The sequence below is a fragment of the Myotis brandtii genome, unplaced genomic scaffold, assembly GCF_000412655.1.
Source record: "Myotis brandtii unplaced genomic scaffold, ASM41265v1 scaffold745, whole genome shotgun sequence".
Taxonomy (NCBI): Eukaryota; Metazoa; Chordata; class Mammalia; order Chiroptera; family Vespertilionidae; genus Myotis; species Myotis brandtii.
The window spans coordinates 133983-144027 of record NW_005370970.1 but is presented as its reverse complement, the minus strand read 5'-3'; positions in this window follow the sequence as shown (position 1 = coordinate 144027).

Here is a 10045-nt window from a genome sequence, read left to right as displayed (position 1 = left end):
CTGGGGAGGAGCCTGCAACCAAGGTACATGCCCTTGACCAGAATCGAACATGGGACCCTTAGGTCCACATGCCAATGCTCTATCCACTGAGAAAAACCACTAGGGAAGTTTGTACTTCTTAATCCCTTCAACTTTCACCCAGTACCTCAACTCCCCTCCCCTTTGGCAACCATCAGTCTGTTCTCTGTGTCTATGAGTCAGTTTCAAGTTTGTTTATTTACTTTGTTCTATAGATTCCACATACAAGCGAAATCCTCTGGTATTTGCCTTTCTCTGACTGACATTTCACTGAGCATAATAACCTCCAGGTCCATCTATGCTGTCCCAAATGGTAAGGTTTTATTTGTTTTCATGGCCAAGCAATATCCCATTGTATATAAGTACCACTGCTTGTTATCCACTTGTCTACTAATGGGCACTGGGGTTGCTTCCATATCTTGGCTATTGCAAATAAAGCTGCAGTGAACATAAGGATGCATATGTTCTTTTAAATTAGTGCTTTGAGGGTTTTTTGGCTAAATCTCCAGGAGTGGAATTTCTTGGTCATAAGGCAGTTCTGTTTTTAATTTTTTTAGGAATCTTCATACTGTTTTTCATAGTGGCTTCATCAATCTGCATTCCCACTAACAATGCACAATAGTACCATTTTTTTCCATATCCTCGCCAATACAAGTCATTTGTGAATTTATTGACGATAGTCATTCCGGCAAGTGTGAGGCAATATCACAGTGTGCATTTAATTTGCATTTCTCTGATGATTAGTGCCATTGAGCATCTTTTCAGTGTCTATTGGCCATTGGTAGGTCCTCTTGGGAGAAGTGTCTATTCAGGACCTCTGCCCATTTTTAAATTAGATTGTTTGTTTTTTTCATGTTGAGTATTATGAGTTCTTTAAACTTTTTGGATATTAACTCCTTATCAGATGTCATTAGCAAATATGTTCTCTCATTCAAAAAGTTGTCTTTTCATTTGGTTAATCATTTTCTTTGGTTGGCAAAAAATTTTAGGTTGATATAGTCATTTGCTTAGTTTTTAAGAGATCAGAAAAAATATTTGCTAAGAGAAATGTCTGAGATTTTACTGCTATTTTTTCTTCTAGGAATTTTATGGTTTTGCGTCTTATACTTAAGTCTTTAATCCATTTTGAGTTTATTCTTATGTGGTCTCAGAAGGTGGTCTAGTTTTATTTTTTCCCAATAAAACATTTAAACATAAAAAAATAATTTTATTCTTATTTTGCTCTTGCTTATATTCACTAAGAAAAATAGAAATTCATCAAAATCAAAGCCAGAGATTTACAAAGTTTTATAAAATTAACCTAAGTATAATAGTTTTTAAACTTGAAATTTTAACCCAGGAAGTAGCTATTTCAGAGTCTTTCTGAGGATCTGATTACCCAACTTAAAATTGCCCCCATAATTTTCCATGTCATCTTGTTTTATTTTCCTTCATAGACCTACTTACTAAGTTAAATCTTACTATTAGTTCATTTGCTTCCGTATTTATTATTATCTCTTTTCTGAATGGTAACCTGGGAGAGCTTGTTCTCCTGTTTTCCTAACACTTACAATCTTGTCTAGTATGTACTAGGAGTTCAGAATATATTTTATTAAGTTAATGTTTGTGCATGTGACATTTTTCCAAATGTATATACATGGACATTGTCAACAAATATAACAAACAGAGTTCTCTGTTTCAATAAATCTAGGAAATCCTATTTATTGTATTTTACTCAGTATGATATTCAATGTATTTTAGCATATCAAGGGATGTTCAGAAAATGAAGTAAATTGCTTAACTTTGATGATCAGAGCATTTTCCAAATCTTCTGTGAAATACTTTTTTAGAGTAACAAAATGGAGGCTTTCCGAAAATGAGCAATCTAAAATATAAATTCTGAAATTATGGCAAACTCAACAAAGCATACAGGAGTTTTCCAAGTGTGGGAATATTTGGTGAAAGTGGTTTCACAAGTCCCTAATTCCTCATGAAAGACACAATTGCTAGCTGGTTATGATGTTCTGCCAACCTTGGAAGAGGTCCTCAGGTCATTGAAACTCAGAAGGGATGTGTTCAAACCTCTTACATACTAAACATGTCACTATGAAACCTCAGCATAATTACCTGCTGTGGTTGCAAAAACTACAGTTTATAAGCTGTATCTCCTGGATCTCACCTCTGGGTTGGAGATAGAAATGCTTCTAATAGCTCTATATTATAATTATGACCAGGCATCAAAATTGTGGAGGTCTATTGAACCTATACTGGGATAGCAGTTTCAGGACATGTAAATTGTTCATGAGCAATGTCTTATAGGGAATGACCATACTAGACCCAGTGGTCTCCTCCACCAAAAAAAACTCTTAAAAAATAATATTCTAGGGAACTAATATTACATGTAAATATTTTAGAAACACTCAGGTAGGCAATGCAATAAGTGTGTACACATTAAACTGAATATTTTTTTAAAAAATGTATTCTGTTTGCACCTTGGGTGAAAATACCTTGACATGACAAAGTTTCAATTTTCATGTATCTATTTTGCTTTCAGATAAATATAGTCAATGTCTGCTAGCTTGATATTTGTCATGCCACTCCAACCTAGAGTTAAAACTTGGGTCACTCTTGATTATTTTAGAAAAAAATAAAAGTTCAAAGTACACCAAACATTGCATTTCATTCTATTTTCCTTTTGATATTATAGAGTTGAGGGATTTCATCAGTTCCTGTCACTGAGCTACAGAAAAGAGAAAGACTATTTTCCTCCATTTTTAAATTGGCATAAATGTCCATGCTCCCTTAATAAAATTACAGAGACTATTTTTCTTTACATATTTATGGCAACCTTTCTGACCCCTGGACCAGAGCATTCGGGGAAATGCATAATTCTCTCCCTTTCCATCAGTTAACGAGCGTGCCCTTGTTGCAGATGCAGAATGCCCTTCGGAGTGTTTCTCTAGCTTTTAGCCACAAATAATGGGGACAGCAGAAGGTTTTGCATCATTACTGAAAGGTACCCTAGATTGATGCAGCAAGCTGATTGCTTCAATAGGAGCTACAGTGAATAATCCTCAGAAATCACCTATTGCCTAGCTGCTAGGCCCTAGCATACAGATGCCCTAGGTTGAAGCATAGCCCACCACAAAAAGATGAATAGATTTCTTTCAAAGATATAGTCACTTATGTACCTGCTACTTTTCATCTTCGCACCTTGTGGAAGGATCCAAATAGAGCTGTGTACTTATTTCAAAGACTGTTTGGCTTCCTGGGCAGAGGGCAAAATAAGGTTCACTATAGGCTCTTTAATTCAATCATAAATTGTTTGAAGTTGTCATGCTCCTTTGTAGATCATATAAATGTCCAAAATACATGTTGATACTTTGTCCATAAATACATAGAGATTCTGACTCTGGTCTCAGCACGTTTATTTATTTCATTATTTCTCGAAGTAGGATTGAAAAAAACTGAACAAAAATTGAAAAGGTCAGCAGGAGCTGGTGGGAAACAAAATTAGTTTGGAATATCTCTAACAATTCCTTAAACTAAAGTTTCTTCTTAAGTTTCCATTCAGAATACCCTCATTTTGAATCTTCACTTCTGTTACTCTAACCATATCACATAAATGTGCACAAAATGTAAGAAATAAAGTTTTAAATTAATTGTTATGGAATGAGAGAGAGAATGACAATATAATTGGGGAAGTTCAGCATATCTCAACTTCCTTTTTCATTCTGAAAGGTAATGTGTTTTCTCTAATTAATGATTTTCATGTTTCTGTCTTTATATAGTATTTCCCACATATTCTTACAGATAGTCAAATAATTATATTATGAATGAATGTGATTCTAGTTATGTTTCTTCAATAAAACTCAATGTGCTGTTTAGTTCTCCTTTTTTATTATTTCTTAATTAGTATCAGCAATGCATATGCAATCAATTACTATCTGTAAGATTATGATTCTTAATTTTATAATTTTTACCGCCAGCTTGATCTTTCCTTTAAGCTCTGTTTCCTTACATTCAACCACTTACCAGATAATTTACATTTGAAAATCAAAGGGTGTCTCAAATATATACAGAACCCAATAGGAGCCCATGTCAGCTCCTAAACTGTGACTTTCCTACTGTTTATGGGTTGAATTGTGTCCCCTGCAATAATCATATATTGAAGACCTAATCTTTGTGAGGTATTTTTCCTAATGCATTTCATAATGTCACAGTGTAAAACGTACTATCAATAAGATGTGGGCAGAGTGCTGTGAGAATCCAGAGAGAGTGCACCTCATTTAGCACTGTGATGACAACAAAGGACTCTGGGGATGGTGGAATCTCAACTGAATTATGAAGAGTAACATGTAAGTGTCAGATAAAGGGAAAGGGCATGTGATAGAGGACACCTTTAATAGAATTAGAGGCATAGTGAATCTGATCCATAAATGGAACTGCATGAAGTAATTTGAAAATATTAGGCTCAGATAATATATATGAAACGGCTAATTTGCTACTCTGCTAAGTATTTTTTAGCTTTATTTCTTTAAGTTAATTAAGCAATATTCAAAAATTTTGAACATAGAACTGGCTTTTAGGGATATCTCAATTCAAAAATACAAAGAAACAATTAGATGGAAGTGTCACTGAAAACAAGGAAAACAGAAGTTTCTTAGCAGTGACAAATTAAAAGGGAATGACAAAAATACAGTGACAGTAGGATGGAGAAGAGAGAAAAATACAAGAAAAATTATGTGAGAAAAGATACAGGATTTACAAAGATGGTGATGTAGGTAAACCAGTACTCACCTCTTCCACAACCACATCAAAATTACAATCAAACTACCTAACAACCATAATTTAGAACTACCTGAAATCTGGTTGAATTCAAGTCTTACAACTAAGAAATGAAAGAAGAAGCCACTGAGACTGGTAGGAGGGGCGAAGACTCCGCGCAGAGGCCTGGAACAGGGTGGACCCACACCCACGTGTGGCAATTTAAAATGAGGAGGGATATCTTGGCTGTGGAGGATTCCAGTGCCAGGAACAGAGTCCCCATATCTTCTGGCTGTAAAAACCAGCAGGGATTTTTGGCTGAGTGAAACAGAGGCTGCTTCAGTCCCAGGTAGTTCCTCTTAAAGGGCCCACACACTGACTTCTCAGACTAATAGCAGCAGCTTGAAAGGCATCAGGGGCATTCAGGGAGGAACTAACTTGTCTGGAATCAGGGCAAGAACTGGAGGGGCAGTTTTCTCCCAGACAGAAGTGCTGGCAGAGGCCGTTGTTCCTTTGCTGAGCCCTCCCTGCCACCGAGTCGACAGGTAGGCATCCTATCTGAATTTTCCATCAACCTGGCTCACATTCCCCCTCAACCCACCCCACCCCCCACCCTGGTGATTCCCTTAGACCCTGCCACTCTCTACTTGCAGGCTCATCCAAGCTTTTTCAATGGCTTTTCCATACAACTGACCTTGCTTGCCTCATGATTTCAACTTTCTTAAAATCTCTCAAACAAGCAGCAGCTGGAATCAGTGTGCCCCATACCTCTCAACAAGTGGCCCCAGGCCTGGCACTAGTGGCGGCCAACCTTGGTTCACCATTTGGCCTCTCCAGGGCACCTCCAAGTCCAAATGAGTAGCAGCCATCTACAGAGAAGGTAGCTCGTGCCAGGTGGTCCCAGGCAGGGCACAGGCAGTGGCTGACTTTGCACCTCTCAGAAGCCCCCAGAGCCAGTGCACCACGCCAGATTAAAACCCTACCACTTTCATGAGTGCCACATTCAAGGGGTAGAGTCAGTGAGCACCAAAGTCCCACAGAAGCAAGTCCTTCTCTATAGGCGCGGCTCCTGCACAGCAGTTCTTCCACTGTATTCACAGCTGGTCCTCACAGCCAGTTGCCCTGGGGGTAAATCCCTCCCAATAATGCCAACATTAAAGCCCAAAATGGTATATGTGTTCCAAGAGGCAGGATGGAGGAAAGATCAAACATAAGGTAAAAAAGAATTTGTTTCAGTTGTCTGTTCAAGGAAATATTAGGAAACTACCATGTTAACACTTTCTCTTTTAATCCAGTGGCCAAACTTTAGTCACATAGACACAGAACATGGTTTGGAAAGATATTTGTACACAGTAAGGTATATCTTTAACTTGGTCTCCCCAGTGGTAGGCACAGTGCCTCAAAGAGTATATACTCGAGAAATAATTGTTAATTAAAAGAATTAATTAATTAAAAAAACTAAACTGCATTCTATCTTGATAAAATACAAATCAGAATTTTTGGAAAAATTTCTGAAAATGAAACAAAATTCTAAGACTTTAAACCCCAAAGAATGATGTTCTCAGAAAGCTAATATGGCATTGGTACAAACTTCATGACTGTTTTCCAGAGATTACATAAAAAATATTTTTGGAAATTCTCAGTTTCACTTTGGCACATTTTAGATATCAGGAAGAAATAAATTGCACATTCTTAAACTGTCCTCTCTGTAGGCAGCTTTGTCTTGATTAAAAATTGGTTAAGAACAGCAAGTGAGTCAGATTGCTTCTTGAATACTATTAAACAGCAGGCTTCTATCTACTAGAGGAGTGGTAAGTTCTTAAGTGAGCAGGAATTTGTTTTACAAGCACTACACTGAGGGTATTTTTACAGTCACTGAATTTAAAGCCAGGTACATGAAACCTTTTCTTGTAAATGTCAGCTGCCTTGGCTTTCATTAGGCTGTGCTATGGTAAATGCCGCCTCATATAATATTACTTCACACCTCCTTTTAAAAGTTACCAATAATAAGATTGTAAAAAAAAAAATGGCTTAATTTCTTTTACTTTATTTTTCCCAGGACCTTTCTGAGAACACTCAAAAACTCTTATTTAGGTTCATTTGCACAGATTTCCAACTGACAGTATCTCAGTACTATTCATCTGAATGCTTCTCCTAAAGTGAAAATCCATATATTCAATGCCCTAAAGCAGTGGTTCTCAACCTTGGCTGCACATTAGAATCACCTGGGAATCTTTTTTTAAAATCCTGATTTCTGGGCCTCATCCTCCGGAAATTCTGTTTCTTTGCCTTGGCTGCACATTAGAATCACCTGGGAATCTTTTTTTAAAATCCTGATTTCTGGGCCTCATCCTCCGGAAATTCTGTTTCTTTGTTATGGGGTGGGGCCATAACATTAGTAACAAAGAAATAGAGTTTCCGGAGGATGAGGCCCCAAAATCAGGATTTTAAAAAAAGATTCCCAGGTGATTCTAATGTGCAGCCAAGGTTGAGAACCACTGCCCTAAAGTGTCTGAAGTAATTCAAATTGGAACAAGATGAAAATCAGGTGCCATCATTGGCAACATGCTTGGAAGCTCTGAAAGATTTTCTGTCACAGGAAGCCTAACTGTATTTAGGCTGTTGATCTTAATCAGAGAAAAACTGGTTTGTGTTAGTCTTGGTCAACAATGCCCAGTGGAGGCAATTCTCAGGTTCTTATTGCAGAATGGCCACAGAGTGCCCCCAAATGGAGTGCCAGCAGCATCTTAATGAGCGAGTGGCTCCAGAGGTTCCGTTAAGCAGCTCAGTGTGTGATCAGTAGCATACACAGCAAAGTCCTTCTCAGAGAGAGTAGCCCTAGCTATGCAATATCTACCCAGGAAGCATGAAAAGCTTAATGTCTTTTTATAAAGCCCAGCAAAATGCTTGGAAGCTCTGAAAGATTTTCTGTCACAGGAACCCTGATTGAATTTAGGCTGTTGTTCTTAATCAGAGAAAAACTGGTTAGTGTTAGTCTTGGTCAACAATGCCCAGGGGAGGGAATCGACTTACTGACCAGGGTAGCTGGGCTTTATAAAAAGACATTAAGCTTTGGATGCTTCCTGGGTAGATATTGCACAACTAGGACTACTCTCGCTGAGAAGGACTTTGCTGTGTATGCTACTGATCACACACTGAGCTGCATAACTGAACCCCTGGGGCCACTCACTCATTAAGATGCTGATGGCACTCCATTTGGGGGGAGCTCCCTGACCATTCTGCTCTAGAACCTGAGAATTGCTAGAGGTAGAATCCCTGTATACATGAGGGTCTTGTAGTTGAGTCTACAAAGGGGTAGATCTGGTTCTTTCTAGAGGGCTTCTTTCTACCGGGTTATCCACAAAGGGGTAGGGTGAGAGTGAGAGGCTGCCACCATTGTCTGCCTTAGCTAAGCAATGATCTATTCACTCAGCAAACATCTTCATGAGTGTGTACTATGTGCCCAGAACTGTGAAGGGACACAGAGATGAACAAGGCATAATAACTAGCTTAAAGGATTTTGAAATATTTTTAGAAAAGCATGCAGCCTAAAAGTGTACCATGCGGTGAATGTGCTAGCAGGGACACACGAAAGGTATATCAGTGCAGAGAAGAAACACAAGGGAGACCTAACTGAGCTTTGGATGCCACGTTTGTAGGCTAGAAAATGCTTCCCCCAAAAAAGTGGCATTTATGTTAGTTTCGAAAAGAATGGGACAGTCAATTGGACGAAAGATAGAAGTGATTTTGAAGTAGAAGAAATTACATGACAAAAGGTGTGGAGCAGAAAGAACAAGAAAACCATCAGTGTAAGTGCACAGTGAAAGGAAGGGAAGATGCAGCCAGAGAGGTAATCCATCCCTACGTATGTGTGTGTGTCATGCTAGAGGCTGTGTGGCTTGCTCAGGTATATTTTGATACTTAAAGAAATTCAGAGCAGAGGCAAGTTCAGGCTCATTTTTATTAGGTTTAAAATGCAAGAAAAAGTATAAAGTTTTAAAAAATCTTCTTAATACATTTTTAAATTAAGTGAAAGATTGAAAGAGACTTGTTTATAAGGCTAATTATTGTATTTCACAAATAATTAAAAGATTGGGAAAGGGTCAGTTTAATTTTTATGTTATTTTTAGTACAATAAAGGTGCATACATTTGGAGGAAATAGATGGCTTTTCTTTTCAAGATCCTTGTTTTTTGGCAATAAATAAAAAGCTGAATTATGTTTTCATATCTAAATAAATGTGAATTGATAATAACTAACCTTTTCATTTGTTAAAAAGGTAAAAAGATGTCCATACTTGTTTTAGTACTAGAATAAAAATATTAAATATAATTTTGTTGACATTTTATTATGGCCATTTAATGATTATATTTTGCACAAAAGAAAACCAGAAACTTATTCAGAAGAAAACAGAAATAGAAATATTTATGTATAATTTAACAAACATTTTTGGAAAGGTAATGTTCTAAACAGTTGTCAATTCTTTATTCAACTACTAATTATATATATATATATATAGCCAGGATCCATAAATCCATAATGTCCAAAACAACCGAAGGCTCCACCAAACAGCAGAAGTCAGTCCTGCAGTCAGTGCTGGGTCGCCATGGTGACCCAGAACTGACTGCTGAGGGGGCTGTGGATCAAGCCTGGAGAGAGGCCCAGAGAGAGAAGCAGGGTCTGATCCACAGCCTCTGTGGCAGCTGTTGATCAGCTCTTGCCTCTCTTTCTCTCTGGGCCTCGCCAGCAGCTGCGGGGGCTGTTGATCAACCCCACCTCTCTGATCAGGACCGGAGATAGGTCCGGAGATGCTGACTGGCATAGAAACTGACCAATCAGAACCAAATCTGGGTGAACTGCAAGGAGCCAATGGCTGCCTAGGAGGCGGAGCTTTTGATGCTGACTGGCATAGAAACTGACCAATCAGAACCAAATATGGGTGAACTGCGAAGGCAGAACCTAAGGTGAGGGCTCAGGAGGAGTTTTAAGGGCAACAGCTAGCTGTTTGGTGTAAGGTGTAAGAAAGCAGTTCAATTTTTTAATGACCAGTTTGGCAGTATAGTGCATATGGCTAGCTAACAGTCCAGTTATAGGGATTATGTGTTTTTGTCTGCCAAGAGCATCTCCTCCTGCTGAAAAAGGCTTTTCACTCCATATAAGCAATCCTATCCTATATAATATATCTATACTAATAAAAGGGTAATATGCTAATTAGACCGGGTCGACCAGCCATCTTCCGGATGTCTGATATCCTTCCGGACAAAGCCATGGTGGTGGGGGCC